The sequence below is a fragment of the Tachyglossus aculeatus genome, chromosome X1, assembly GCF_015852505.1.
Source record: "Tachyglossus aculeatus isolate mTacAcu1 chromosome X1, mTacAcu1.pri, whole genome shotgun sequence".
In the NCBI taxonomy this organism is placed as follows: Eukaryota; Metazoa; Chordata; class Mammalia; order Monotremata; family Tachyglossidae; genus Tachyglossus; species Tachyglossus aculeatus.
Genome location: NC_052101.1, coordinates 64,966,406 through 64,982,246, shown reverse-complemented (window position 1 = coordinate 64,982,246; position 15,841 = coordinate 64,966,406). Strand labels below are relative to the sequence as shown.

General features: G+C 43.3%; 1 non-coding gene across 1 annotated transcript; it reads right to left on the bottom strand.

Annotated features, from left to right (window-relative positions):
* Positions 1-11,595: 11,595 nt before the first annotated feature.
* On the bottom strand, positions 11,596-11,733 carry LOC119920292. Its single transcript, XR_005448050.1, has one exon. It is a non-coding gene; the product is annotated as a small nucleolar RNA SNORA7 (small nucleolar RNA).
* Between the last annotated feature and the right edge of the window lie 4,108 nt (positions 11,734-15,841).

Genomic DNA, 15,841 nt, shown 5'->3' with positions numbered 1-15,841 from the left:
TACCACAAGTTTATTACATTGAACAATTGTTCTTCAGGTTTAATATTAGTGACTACAGGAGGTTCTGGAAACAAAGCCTCAGGGCTGGTTTTAATACAAATAGGTTTAGTACCCAGTTGACAGACACCAAGAATACTTTATGGAAGTCAAAAGGATCTTCCTTTTTTTACATATGCAACTTATTTGCATTGCCTAATGATAGTTGGCTATTAACCAAGCAATCATATTTGCTGAGTGCTTACTGCATGCAGAGCACTGTACTAAGCACTTGGGAGAGTACAATACAATTGTATAGTTGTAGATTTGGAAGATATGTTTCCTGCCCAAAGGGGCTTGCTGCCTACAGACTTCTTCAATGCTGTACTGCACTGTAACACTAAGAAAAAAGTGACTATATTCTTCGTACAGATTCAGTATTTGTAACAGCAACAAGTATGCAGTTGAAAAGTTTCTGAGAGAATATGAGGTACATGGATACACCACAAAAGTCATTTTGAGAGGATAACTCCATTTTTGACCTGAATCTGCGTAGGACAATCTAACCCTCTGGTGCCAGTTAATGTTAGTAGGGTTTGCTCTGGGCAAACATAAGTCATGTTTGTGGAGCCCTTGTGATCTTTTTCTCTCAGGTATGTTTGACTTAGTTTCATTTACAATTATCTTCTGCATCCATGACATAGGCTACATTTTATATCTGGTGTAGGTGAACAGAAAGCAGTTATACACTGTGAAATGCCCGCCATAGTCTGTTGATGGTTCAGTCATTCATCTGCTTGAATGAAAGGAGCAAAATCAGCACCTTAGGAGTCTTGGTTTTGAAGTATGTGTGATTGCTTTCAGCCAGATATCCTATAACACACACACACACACACACACACACACACACACACACACACACACACACACACACACACACCCATATATGTATGTGGGGGGGGGGCATATATGTCGGTGTGTGTGCATATATATATATATATATTCATTTGTATTTATGTATAAATATATATGTATTTATATAGCTAGATATGGATAGATATCTCCCTCTGGCCTGTAAGCCCCCCTCTAGACTGCAAATTATTTGTGGGCAGGGAACGTGTCTATTATACTCTCCCAAGTGCTTAGTACTTGGACATGGTAAGTGCTCAATAGCTATAATTGATGATGATGATATATGGGGTGTTGTGGACTTTGGCTTTTCATGCTGATCATATATGCAAGATAAGGGCTATACTTGAAAAATCAGAAAATAAATGAATCACAGGGGGCAAATGCCAGGGATATTAACCAGAACTAGTTATCTTCTGCTCTGCAACCCCAGAAACTAGGATGGCTACTGACAGCACTCAAAAATACTGGATAGGGAGAGCCATGTGACCTCTAGACTCATCTCCCCATCTACACTGCAAGCTCATTATTTTCAGGGAACATGTCTGCTAACTCTGTTCTACTGTACTATTCTAAGCTCTGCACATGGTAAGTGCTCAATAAATATGATTGACTGATGTGATGTTTCATGTGTCACATGGGTACACAACACAGTGTAATGATATCACTAGTACCATTTTGTAGATGTTTGCTTAGGGTTGCTCAAACCAAGAATGGTTCTCAAGGAGACCTGTGATGCTACACTTGCTCCAGAGCTTTGCATTCCCCTCCCAGGTCCTTGTGACAAAAGGCATCATTTCCAAGCCATGGAATTCTAAGCCACAGCAGAGTAGGCCAGGAGGCTGAAATAAAAATAGGGGATGTAAAGGCATACAATGCTGTATCAATTCAAGATAGGGGACAGAACAATTGTTTGCTAATGATTTTATATTGGTCTCCCCAACTAGACTGTAAGTTTTTTGTGGGCAGGGATCACATTATCTTCTACTGTACTATCCCAAGTGGTTAGTATAGTGTTCTGCTTACAGTAGGTGCTCAATAAATACTATTTATTTATTACTTGAGAGCTGGGCTGTCCAACATAAACTCAGATGACTGGCCACAACATTTGTGATTACTATAATTATCATCTATGTTCAGTTTGAAGTGGGGAAGATGCAGATAATTTTAGGCAGGGCACTAGGAAGTGGAGCATGAAACAGGCTGTGCGTACTTACTTTCCAAGCTCAGTCATAGGTTCCTATAGAACTACAGAGGGGCATGGGCTGGGAGGATACAGCTCCTGTCATACCCAGGAATCGGGGCTAGACTGTCTCTAAAATTCTTACTAGGAATTACTGAACACTTTTGGGACCAGGGATGGTAATATAGAGAGAAGCTGTGAGGGAGAAAAGAAAATGAAGAGAATCGAATGGTGGGGGGAAAGGGTTTGAGAAGCTAAGCTCCTCCTATTTCCATCTACCATGCCATTCTCCTAAGGGGCTGTAAGTGACCCTGTGCAGTTCTCTGCTTGCTCCCAGCAGACAGGAGATCATTCCACGTTGGGAGCCCTGATATGGTCTACCTTGGCCCATTTCATCCCACAGGGGCACTGAAATTTTGCCGATCTCCTGGTCGGCTTTGTCTCTGTCTGGTACTGGCTCTGCTGCTAACTGGCTCTCCTTTCAACCGAAATCTTGTTCTGGGCAGGGGATGTTTCTACCAACTCTGCTGTGTTGTACTCTCCCAAGCATTTAGCACAGTGCTCTGCACACAAGTGCTCAATAAATACCACTAATGATGATGAGAACCAGCTGGGGTAGAATAGTTTTTTTTTTTTTTTAAATCAACTGGCTAACAAAAACAGGCAGGGGTGTGTTCATGTACAGAAGAAAACTATGAGGGCTTTGGGAGAAAGGGGACAAACATCAGGCTACATGCTAACTTTTAGGATAGTCTGCTTTCAAGAAGGAAAGTTCCAGAGAGTGATGGGAAGTGCTAGAAGCAAGTAACAGAAGATCAGTGCATAAGAGTGATGCAGTCATACACTGTTGACACACATAAACAAGTCATTCCTATTGAATAAAACAGGCAGATACTGGGTTGATCACCAGGCAAGACTCACACTACCTTCACCCAGTTAGTCAGCATGGTCAAAAAGTGTCTGGAAAGGCATATGATCAAGGTCATGCCACAGTCACAAGTGTACCTAGAAACAACCCTTGACTTATCACCCCACAGAAAAAGTGGGTCCCAGTACAAATGTGTCAGGTGCACTTTTAGGGTTCAATTAAGAACATTATTTTAAGATTGAAGTGAGATATAGTTAAGTTCCCTGGAGGCTCAGGTGAGCCCCAGGAACTAAGAGGCATAGAGGTAATGTTGAGGTCAACATCAGCACATCGTTAGCTTTCAATCGATAAACTTTTTGCAGTGAAAAAGGATAAAAAACACAGAAGATGTCTCATGCCTAGGGCAGGAGCCAAGATTGAGTCAGATTGATGACACTGTCCATCTATGGAATCATATAAAGAAAGAAATGGATCAAAGAGGAAATGGGATAGAAGAAATATTAGCTATAGTGGAAGCAAAGCAATAGACTAGAGAAATCTCATTCTCTATGAGGGGCATAGAAGGAAACAATACACACCTGACTTCAAGGCAGGACACCATTGGAGGAAATTGAAGACCCACATAGAATACAAAGCTTTAACATGAATTAAGCCTCAAAACGGATTCAGGTCAGAAGCATGTCTTTAAGGTCACTGGCCACTACTGAACTACTGGTAGGACTTGAAAGGGGACACACTTCTAAGTAACCATCCTAGTCAGAAAATAGCATCACTAACTTTTGAGGACTCACAAGCACTTTTTTTTTGAAGAATTTCATCCACTCTGATGTAATTAATAGCTTTTAAATGGGCATTGAGAATGATTCAAACTATTCAACCATGGAACCATAGTGAATCCGTTGGCTTAACTTACGGTCATATGCAAATAAAACTAGATACTATTTGGCCTTTTTTCCTCACTAGATACTATTTAGGACTGGGTGCATATTTACAGGTTTGGGAGTACTGACACACAAGCACTAGGTATTTTCCTTAGGCAAAACACCACACAGAACCTTGTGTATTAACAAGCAAGCCCCTATTCATCAAAGGATTGTGGTATTTGTTAAGTACTTACTATGTGCCTAGCACTGTAGTAAGCACTGGGATAGATACAAGATCATTAAGTCTCAAATGGGGATCACAGTCTAAGTAGGAGGGAGAACAGGACTTGAATTCCCATTTTGAAAATGAGGGAACTGAGGCACAGAGAAGTTAAGTGATTTGCCCAAAGTCACACAGCAGGCCAGCAGCAGAGTTGGGACTATAACTCAGGTCTTCTGACGCCTGACCTGTGCTCGTTCCACTAGGCCACTAGTCAAAGATGGTAGGATGAACTATGTTTCCATGGTTGAATAATTTGAATCATTTTCATAAAGGAGCTCCTTAGAAGAAAAGGCATGGTAGAGGAAAATGATTTCTCTCAAAGGGCCTATAGTTTTAAAGCATATATTATTCCTCAAGCCTTAAACTGAGCTGGATCTCCTAGGCTGTCATCTTTGGTACTGACTCCTAGTATTTTCAGAGAAGATGCTGACATTGGAGGAAAGCCCTGAAAAGTTACCAAGTGTGTTTTTCTGTCATTAAAGCTTTGCTTGTTCTTAGTATGGACAGAAAACCTAGTCATAAAAGATTCCATTAGTATTGTTAAAACATTCATTTTACTTATGTGCACGCACGCACACACACAGTCTTTGGAAGGAAATAATAATTTTCCCAAAAATCTGTTCCCAATTTTGGAAAACAATACAGCTCACCTCCGTCTTAGTGGCAAAAACCTACTTTATATAGAAAGGAACAAAGGTTCATAAAGGATTTATTAATACAACCTATGTGCTCAGTGTGTCTACAACTCTTTTATAGTCTAATTACTATGCAGACTCATGTTTAGAGCCAGAACAATAGGGAAACTAGTCGGAAAATATATGCTCATGCTAGTGTCTCATTATCCACAAGCTTCTTCACTTGGAAAAATCATCTGTGACAAGCCACTTTCCTGGGTGAAGAGCTCAAAAGATACCAAGAGGCTTGGGCCTCGATGAAAGGTATTTGATGTCAATAGCATTTGACATCTGCGGGTTTGATATGTTCTCTCCTAAGTAATGCCAGAAAATTCAGTTTATGAGAATAAAATAGAGAAAGAGGAGCAATATCTAAACTCCTTCAGATAATTCTAGTTAGTAGTGGCAAGGTGACCTTCAATTCCATACAAATGGCTCATTGGTCTGAGTGAAAAGCACAGATCATTCTCTTCTCAGAGGGGATATACAAAACACATGTAATGTTTCTGAAAGAGAGTAATTACAACACTCTCCACCCCCTGCCGCGGTTTGCTGTTCAGTTTGACTCAATGGCAGTATTATTTGTGCCTAAGTGTAACTGTCTTCAGATTTCCCATCTAATCATTGTCTGCAGCACTCTGTATCGCCCCTCAGTAACTGCATACTAAGTGGCGATAATAAGAATGGGGCTGCGAATGACTAATCAATCAATCAATCAATCGTATTTATTGAGCGCTTACTGTGTGCAGAAAACTGTACTAAGCGCTTGGGAAGTACAAGATGGCAACATATAGAGACAGTCCCTACCCAACAGTGGGCTCAAAGTCTAAAAGGGGGAGACAGAGAACAAAACCAAACATACTAACAAAATAAAATAAATAGAATAGATATGTACAAGTAAAATAAATAAATAAACAGAGTAATAAATATGTACAGACATATACACATATATACAGGTGCTGTGGGGAAGGGAAGGAGGTAAGATGGGGGGGATGGAGAGGGGGACGAGGGGGAGAGGAAGGAAGGGGCTCAGTCTGGGAAGGCCTCCTGGAGGAGGTGAGCTCTCAGTAGGGCCTTGAAGGGAGGAAGAGAGCTAGCTTGGCGGATGGGCAGAGGGAGGGCATTCCATGCCCAGGGGATGACGTGAGCCGGGGGTCGATGGCGGGACAGGCGAGAACGAGGCACAGTGAGGAGATTAGCGGCAGAGGAGCGGAGGGTGTGGGGTGGGCTGTAGAAGGAGAGAAGGGAGGTGAGGTAGGAGGGGGGAGGTGATGGACAGCCTTGAAGCCGAGGGTGAGGAGTTTCTGCCTGATGCGCAGATTGATTGGTAGCCACTGGAGATTTTTGAGGAGGGGAGTAATACGCCCAGAGCGTTTCTGGACAAAGACAATCCGGGCATCAGCATAAAGTATGGATTGAAGTGGGGAGAGACATGAGGATGGGAGATCAGAGAAAACGCTGATACAGTAGTCCAGACGGGATAGGATGAGAGCTTGAACGAGCAGGGTAGCGGTATGGATGGAGAGGAAAGGGCAGATCTTGGCAATGTTGCGGAGCTGAGACCGGCAGGTTTTGGTGACGGCTTGGGTGTGAGGGGTGAACGAGAGAGCAGAGACAAGGATGACACCAAGGTTGCGGGCTTGTGAAACAGGAAGGATGGTAGTGCCGTCAACAGAGATGGGAAAGTCAGGGAGAGGGCAGGGTTTGGGAGGGAAGACAAGGCGTTCAGTCTTGGACATGTTCAGTTTTAGGTGGCGGGCAGACATCCAGATGGCGATGTCCTGAAGGCAGGAGGAGATGCGAGCCTGGAGAGAGGGGGAGAGAGCAAGGGCAGAGATGTAGATCTGGGTGTCATCAGCGTAGAGATGATAGTTGAAGCTGTGGGAGCAAATGAGGTTACCAAGGGAGTGAGTGTAGATCGAGAACAGAAGGGGACCAAGCACTGAACCTTGGGGAACCCCCATAGTAAGGGGATGGGAGGAGGAGCCTGCAAAAGAGACTGAGAATGAACGACCGGAGAGATAAGAGGAGAACCAGGAGAGGACGGAGTCTGTGAAGCCAAGGTCGGATAGCGTGTTGAGGAGAAGGGGGGGTCCACAGTGTTGAAGGCAGCTGAGAGGTCGAGGAGGATTAGGACAGAGTATGAGCCATTGGATTTGGCAAGCAGGAGGTCACTGGTGACCTTTGAGAGGGCAGTTTCCGTGGAATGTAGGGGACGGAAGCCAGACTGGAGGGGGTCGAGGAGAGAGTTGGTGCTGAGGTATTCGAGGCAGCGCATGTAGACGACTCATTCAAGGAGTTTGGAAAGGAATGGTAGGAGGGATATGGGGCGATAACCAGAAGGTGAGGTGGGGTCAAGAGAGGGTATTTTTAGGATGGGAGAGACATGGGCATGTTTGAAGGCAGAGGGGAAGGAACCAGTGGAGAGTGAGTGGTTGAAGATGGAAGTTAAGGAGGGGAGAAGGGATGGAGTGAGAGATTTCATGAGATGAGAGGGAATGGGGTCAGAAGCACAGGTGGCCGGAGTAGCACTTGAGAGGATGGAGGAGAGCTCCTCTGAGGATACTGCTGGGAAGGATGGGAGAGTAGCAGAGAGTGTTGAGAGCCGGGGGGTTGGAGAAAGGGGGGGAGTGACTTTGGGGAGGTCGGACCTGATGGATTTAATTTTGTTAATGAAGTAGGAGGCCAGATCGTTGGGGGTGAGGGAATGAGGAGGGGGAGGAACCGGGGGCCTGAGAAGGGAGTTGAATGTACGGAAGAGCTGGCGGGGATGATGGGCATGGGTGTCAATAAGGGAGGAGAAATAGTTTTGTCTGGCAGAGGAGAGGGCTGAGTTAAGGCAGGAAAGGATAAACTTGAAGTGAATGAGGTTGGCATGGTGTTTAGACTTTCGCCAGCAGCGTTTGGCAGCTCGAGCATAAGAGCGAAGGAGGCGGACAGTGGCAGTGATCCAGGGCTGTGGGTTAGTGGTACGAGAGCAGTGAAGGGAAACAGGAGCGAGTGAGTCTAGCTGAGTAGAAAGGGTAGAGTAGAGAGCAGTAATCTGATCATCAAGCAGTGCTCTGCACATAGTAAGCACTCAATAAACACGATTGATGATGATGATCCAGACTGAGTAGAGAGGAGAGGGAGGCGAGGTGGCGTGTGAGGTGCTCAGAAGGATGGATGGGGTCAAGAGAGCGGAGATCTCTGTGAGGGAGTAATATGGATTTACAGGGGAAAGGAGTGTGAGTGAGGAGGCAGGTGAGATTATGATCAGAGAGAGGGATTTCAGAGTTGGTGAGGGTGGACACAGTGCAGCGATAGGAGATGATGAGGTCGAGGGTATGACCAAGTTGGTGAGTGGGTGAGGTGGGGTGGAGCAAGAGGTTGGCAGCGTCGAGGAGAGATAGAAGGCGGGCGGCAGAGGAGTCATCAGGGATATCCATGTGGATGTTGAAGTCTCCGAGGATCAGAGTGGGCATGGAAAAGGAGAGAAGGAAGGTGAGGAAGGGGTCAAAATCGTTAAAGAAGTTGGAGGTGGGGCCGGAGGGGGTGGCGGTAGATGACGGCTACAAGAATCTGGAGGGAGTGGTAGAGGCGAATAATGTGGGCTTCAAAGGAAGGGAAGGAAAGGGAAGGGGGAGGAGGGATAGTGCGAAAGCGACATTGGATAGGGAATAATGAATTTCTTAGAAACACAATTTCTTGACAGTGCCCTTGTCTTAATGTAAAGCTTTGTATCTATATAAGAGTCATCTGTTAATAAGAAAACAACAGCATTTATTTTCATTAGGCCTTTTAGCAAGTAATCATTAAGATCGACAAGATGACGCTTATGAATTCATATTTCCCACTGGAATATTTTTGTGCCCAGTAGATAGATCTTTTCTCTTGTCCAATGTTTCTCTTAAAGGATTTTGATTTATGATGTTTAAGTAAGAGCTGGGTTGGATTACTCATTAATTAAAATTAAATTAGTGTTAAACCCAGAAATTGATAACAGAATTAGAAAGTAATATGTGTCTACCACATGCTAACTGCTGAAATCCTCCTCCACCATAAAAACACCTCTTCCCCTGTAGACATCATTTTTTTTGCTGCTTCTATCTTTCTCCTACTGCCTTTCCTGATGGATAGCTTACACTGTAGGAATATCTGGAGGGGAGTAACCGATGAGAGGAGCAGAGGTTATTATATTTTGAGTACAATGCCTAGTACTTTGCAGGAACCCACTGAAGCAATTATTCCAAAGTCTTAGTTGCAACTTAGGCACCTTTGGAAGCTGTGGAAGCTCTTTCAGGCCTCTGTAGTAGTTCTGAGAAAATTATTTCCATGCATGAATATCCCCCTAGTGGCCTGAAAAAGTCAATCCAGGATGCCTTCCACCGAGAAATCCCAAAATAATTTCCCTATTCCCAGAGCCAGCCATCTAAGTGTCACTGTTTATGAAGAACATTTGCAGCTTCTGTTCTCCTGAAACCTCAGACCCCTCATCACCACCGTACAGTGGGCCTAGAGGTCTCCAACTTTCAGACTGCACTTAACATCAGAAACCTCATGCTGAGCCAACTCGTTTTGCCAGGGTTATTCCAGAGGGAAGGGGTGAGGAGAATAAGATCTGAACCCTATTGAAGAAAACTTTAGACTTGGCAACACCAAACAACAGACTTCTTGCCCAATTCACCATGAATCCTAGGGGAACCTCAAAGGCCATATAGCTCGAAGATGTTCTGGATAGATTTTAACTTTTTTTTTCCTCCCTGTTAAGTGACCCTCATTATTCTTCTATGTTCAGTTCTGGGCAAGAATTTGTATGAGGCCCCAGTTCCTGTTGCCTGCCAGCTTTATTGCTGCATTCTCTTCTTAACCAAGAGTTTATAAGGCTCTGGACATAGCTGCTCTGAGTAAAATGCTGCAGCTCTAGATATGCCCTAAGGAAAGCACCAGGCAGCAGGCAGTTCCCCTGTATTGAAAGTTAGTGTTATTGTGGTTTTAAATGGCAGCTCTGACAGCTTAATGGTTTCCTTGCCTTAAAACAAAAGCAACAGCAGAAAATCACTGTCAGACATGGGAATCCTTATGCTGAACAGGAAATCAGGAAACATTAGTACCTAATTATTATGGGCTCCTTAACTTGAGGGGTCTGAACCACAAAGCCTCCCTGGACACTTGCCATTAATCAGCAGTTCAGAAGTCTGGACTACTCAGATCTTAAGTTCAAGCAGAGCCACTACCATCCTTTGTGAGCAGCGTGAGAAGCAGCATCACACAGTGGATAGGGCACGGGCCTGGGAGCCAGAAGGACCTGGGCCCTAGTCCAGGCTCTGCCACTTCTCTGCTGTGTGATCTTGGGCAAGTCACTTCACTTCACTGTGCCTCAGTTCTCTCATCTGTAAAATGGGGATTAAGACTGTGATCCCCTTTTAGACTGTGAGCCCACTGTTGGGTAGGGACTGTCTCTATGTGTTGCCAATTTGTACTTCCCAAGCGCTTAGTACAGTGCTGTGCACATAGTAAGCGCTCAATAAATACGATTGATTGATTGATGTGGGACAGGGACTGTGTCCAACCTGATTACCACGTATCTACTCCAGAGCTTAAAACAGTGCTTGACACATTGTAAGCACTTAACAAATACCATCGTTATCATCAGCGAACGTGTCTACCAACTCTGTGGTATGGTGCTCTGCACACAGCAAGTGCTGAAGAAATACAATTGATTGATTGAGTTTCCTATTTAACCAAAAAACCCAAAAAAGTCTATCCTCTCCTCCATGCCAACCCAGTATCTTAGCACACTGCCTAGCACTCTGTCAAAATATCTAGAGCATCACCTGGACCTCGGCAGGTAAGAAGAGAGCAAATGGGCATGGTATTGTGCCGCCTTCTTCCCCTGCTTCTTCCTCTGGGACAGAGAGAAGAAACTCTAAACTACTCAAGGCTCATGTATGACGTGGGAATAGGAGTCAAAAGGAAAGAATGAATGGAGAAGAATAAATGAGACAGACTATTAACTTTTTAAAAACCTCAAAGAAAAAGGCCAATAATTCCTGAATACAGCCACTGTGCTGCAAACAGGCCCTATCATAAAGTTATCTCTAGATGCAAATATTACCCATGACAACTCAAGGGGCAGCATTTTTGTGTGCACAAAGGGGGCAGGACAGTGGATCCGACAATGGCCTTTACAAATACGCACTCATAGGTAAACGCTACCGTCAGCAGTGTCTTCGAATATGAAGGGCAGCTACATATATCACTAGGTGGAGAGAAGCTAGACAAAATTTTTTTTAATACTGCACTTCTTTACCTGTAAAGACAAAGGATGAAAGACAGACTAAGAAACTCACATTGACACGTTCAACGGTAAACTATCAAATTGGTTTCAGTATGGTTTAGTGATTCCTTTTATAATGGAGAAGACGACTCACATAGAATGAATAAGCACACCAGTCAAATACAATATAGTGGTCCATCTTCCAAAAGCAACACAAAGGATACCACTTTCTAGAATTTCATAGGCTGGTAGGATGATACAAATATAATACAGAGTTTTGTATGCATTAATTCTCTTTACTTGGGGTATTCCCAATCACTTGAGGGTAATGACTCCAATGCTTTTTGTCATGGTAGTAATGTTTTGTCTTGTCTTAAGCTCTCAAGTCATCTCATCTCCATGGACACATCTCTCCCAGAACGCCCCACCTCCATCTGCAATCATTCTGGCTGTGTATCCATAGAGTTTCCTTGGTAAAAATATGGAAGTGGTTTACCATTGCCTTCTTCCGCACAGTAAACTTCAGTCTCCACCCTCGACTCCCTCCCATGCTGCTGCTGCCCAGCACCAGTGAGTTTTGACTTGTAGCAGATTGCCTTCCACTTGCTAGCCATTGCCCAAGCTAGGAATTGAATGGGTATGCCTCTGCTTGACTCTCCCTCCCACAGTCAAGACTGGTAGAGTACTGGAAACTCTCCAGGTGTGATCCTGAGAGGGGAGTAACGTTTACAAAGGGTAAACCATATTTGAGATTTCCTCTTCCTTCTCAATTCTGAAGACATCCTGCTCTACCCCACCTAAATGAACATGGCTATACACTGGATCTTATCACTAATCACTTCACAATTTATAACCTCACTGACTCCAAAAGACCATTCTCTTGCCACAACCCTGTTCCTCCACAAAACTGTCTCTCTCCTGACAGAGATGCCTATTTTTTAGACCAAGCTAGTATGACCTCAACTAGACTCCCCAACAGCCCTCCCTTCCCTTGATGCACAAATATCTCCTCAGTACTGCCCTTGCCACCAAATAACTCCCTAAACCCCCTGAACCGTCAACCCTGGATAACTCCACAGTACATTTCCTCCACTCTGTGTTATACCAAGAAGCACTGTTGGCAAAAAAACAGGCCCAGGGCACTTTTGCAAATTCAGATTCCTCCTCCCTTGCTATAAGTCTGCCTTTTTCTTAGGCTCAGCAACACTACTTCTCTCTCAACTCCTGTGCCCACTGCCCCCACCAACTCTTCCAGACCATTAACTTCAGTCACAAGCCCTCAGTGCCCCCTCCCCTAGATCCTGTCTCCTGATGACTTCAGCTTTGTAAACACAATTGAAACCATCAGGCCTGAGCATCCCAAAGCTTCCCCAACTCCCTCCCACCCCTATATCAACTCTCTAATCCTGCCCAACCACCTTTTAAGAAGAGATTTTCTGCCTGTTTTCAAAATCTGCCTTCCCTAGCTGTGACTCTGATCGCATCCCCTCTCACCTTCTGAAAGCCTTTCTCCCCTCCTTCTTTCCTCCCTACCTGACATCTTCTACTGCAAACTCTATCACAGCATTTTTGCATTTCCTCAAAATTAATTAGTGCAGAACCTCACTGTTTAAGATGACTCCAAATTCCATTTTATGCCTGTGACTATCAGCTTCTGAAGACCAGTTTAGCTCTTTGAGGTTAGCTAGCTACCTAGGGACACTGGATAAACATTATCCCCCAATCACTGTTGTATACACTGTTCTTTGCTTCACTGTTCTTGTTGTTGTATAGATTTGATGCCTGAGGGAATTAATTTCTTCTTAATAGATATGATTCATCTATCAGCACTTTCAGGCTACTGCCTGGCAAAGGGCAGAGTGAAGAGTCATCATTTAGAGGATGAGCTAATCCTGGTAACTGACCTAGATAATTGAGATAAAAGATGACCTGGATTAACAGAACAGAACAGTGGTGTCTGTTATTTTCCAATGGCACATCCAATTGTATGAAATAAAAGAGCCACTCAGGTCTTCGCATCTGATTTGTGTATGGTATGCCAATACTTATCCAGCCTGTTTAGCCTATTCTCAGTTCAAACCCATTTCCCAGTTAAGAGGTGCTTAGCCCTAAACTCACCATCATTTCTCAACTTCCTCTTCTTTCTCATCCATACATTACCCCAATACACTAATAATATGCCCTAAAAAAGGAAGGAAAAACAGAGGGGAGGAAAGGTCCACAAATGTTACCTGCTGGAGTACCACTGGTCCACAGGTCACAGTCTGGAGAACATTGATTTAGATTATTCCAAACTGATTGGAAATTAATCCTTCCATTGTAGGTCAGAAATAGAGAAAAAAAAACCCAAAACATAATTTTTCTGTGACAATGCCTTCAAGTGTTTTCCACAGTCTCTGAAAATTCCTAGTATACTGTTTTACTGTTTTTGCAATTTATCATGTAAAACCTTTCTAAAAAGACTATTATTTAGCAGTGCCCTTTTCTAGGTTCTCAAAAAAACATTTCTTATTATTTAAAAAAAAGGTCTATGGGAATTTCAGACAAGAATTTGCATTTGAAGCATGTCTTACAGACCAATGTTTCTCCCATTGTAATTTTGGCTCTACGACATGAGTTTTACTCATCTAAGCCTTGTGAACAGTGATCCATCCACCCAAGTCAGGCATATTATATTAAATTTATGATAGCGACTTTTCAGCATATTTCCCGGTCAGAGCACCATTCTTCTTCTACATCCTGCAAATGAACAACAGTTTTAGTTATAAATGTTTCCCAGTGAACCAGCACTCGAGATGATAGAATTGAATCTTATTTTATTTCACACAAAAATCTGACATGGATATCACCCATCATAATGACATGGTGTTAAGAAATTCTATTTGGTTCTGCTATGGGCATTTTTTCATTCCAAAGAGAACAAGCAGGACTTAGAGACTTAGAATAGGCAAGTTTTCTGGTGAGCAAGGACAGAAGCGGTAAGGGAAATGTGCTCTCAGCTGAAAAGGGGAAAAGGGAACCAGTAATTTACATTGTTTTTTACCATTATCAGTGTGCTGGGAGCAAGGAAAATACTAAGAAACATTTGATGGCTAGTCTTTGGGAAGGTCAAGCCAGAGCACTACAAACAATGAAGTTGAAAACATTTCAGGCGGTAAAGGCAATTAAAACATAGCAACCAGGAAACAACACAGTCCAGGTAAAATTTCCAGTGAGCCACTTCATCATCATCAAGGCCTGGCCTCAAACTGACTAAACTTTAAGATTCCTTCCATGATTAAGACTTGCTTAAACCTTTATATTGAGCAGAACAGTGGACAGAGCATCACACTGGGAATTAGTCTGCTCTTGATTATTTGAAACCACTACTGACTTGTTAGCCTGATCATTATAGTCAATGAAAAGAAGAGAGTTGGGGGAATTACACATTTATCATGACTGCGACAGGCAATGTGCACAACAGTTTGGAAAAAAAAAAACATTGAAAGCAGCACTCTTGGTAGATCTTGCCTGAGGCTTAACAGCTGTAACAGATCCAGTCTCAATTTTTAACCCAGTGTAAGGTGACTGGTATTTTTGATGGAATTTGACACAGTTCACCTTGAGGACTCTAAGTTTGGCTCTTAGAGAGAAAGGGACAATTCATGAAGTCATTGGCCTCTAGACTTTAAAATCACTGTGAGCAGGGAACGCGTCTACCAACTCTGTTGCACTGTACTTTCTCAAGTGCTTAGTACTGTGCTCTGCACAGAGTAAGTGCTCAATAAATACCATTGATGGATTAAGGGAAGGTCTGATGACAACTGACATCCTGGGGTGGCCCTCCCCTTCCACCCTGTCACTGTCCCTGAGGTCAATCAATCAATCAATCGTATTTGAGTGCCTCTAGTGTGCAAATCGCTTGGGAGAGTACAATATAACACAGTTGGTAGACGTGTTCCCTGCCCACAACAGCTAAGATCTGAGTACTGCTCTGAAACCTCACCTACCTAGATCAGTAGCAGTGGGGGTAGATGTCCATTAGAGCTGACAAAGTCTAAGATGTAGTCAGTCAGCTTGATGGGCTGAGGGCAGGGCTGTTGGGATGGGCTCAGATAGAGGTCTAGTTGAACCTGATGTGGCCTAAACATTCTGAGCATCAGTTAGCAGTTCGATGTCAGGCTAGTCTAATATGGAATCATGGTTAAAATGAAACCCTCTACCAAAAACTTAAATTACGAAAAATATTATTTTCCACTAATCAATAAATAATGTATTTAGTGCTTACTATGTGCAGATCACAGTACTTAGTGTTTGGGAGAGTACGATACAATAGAATTAGCAGACACATTCCCTGCCCATAAAGAGCTTACAGCCTAGAGGTCTTGAGAACATCCACCTTCACTTTCTGATTACTCTGAAATGACCCTCCCAGGTCATATAGTACTAGTATTTATTAAATGCTTACCATGTGCAGAACACTGGGAAAGAATAAACAGGTGGAAATTAGATATATCCCTTGACCCTCAGAGGGCTCACAATCAAAAAATGAAAAGGGGGTGAAGGGACTGGTGACGGGCAAAATTGGGTCATGTCAACCTAAATGCCATTCTTGGTAATAATGCATGTATCAATTCTTTACACTACTTTGCCATTTATTCATCAAGTCATCATCCTATCATTGCCAGCTTTAGGTTTACTTTTCCTCAGGCTTCCACTATTTGCAAATAATTCGGATCTGTCAGCCACTCTTTTTAGATGGTCAATTCTTTGAGAGCAGGGCCCATGTTTTTTTTTTTTTACTTCTATTGTACTCTCCCAAAAGCTAAGTATGGCTCTCTCCACAC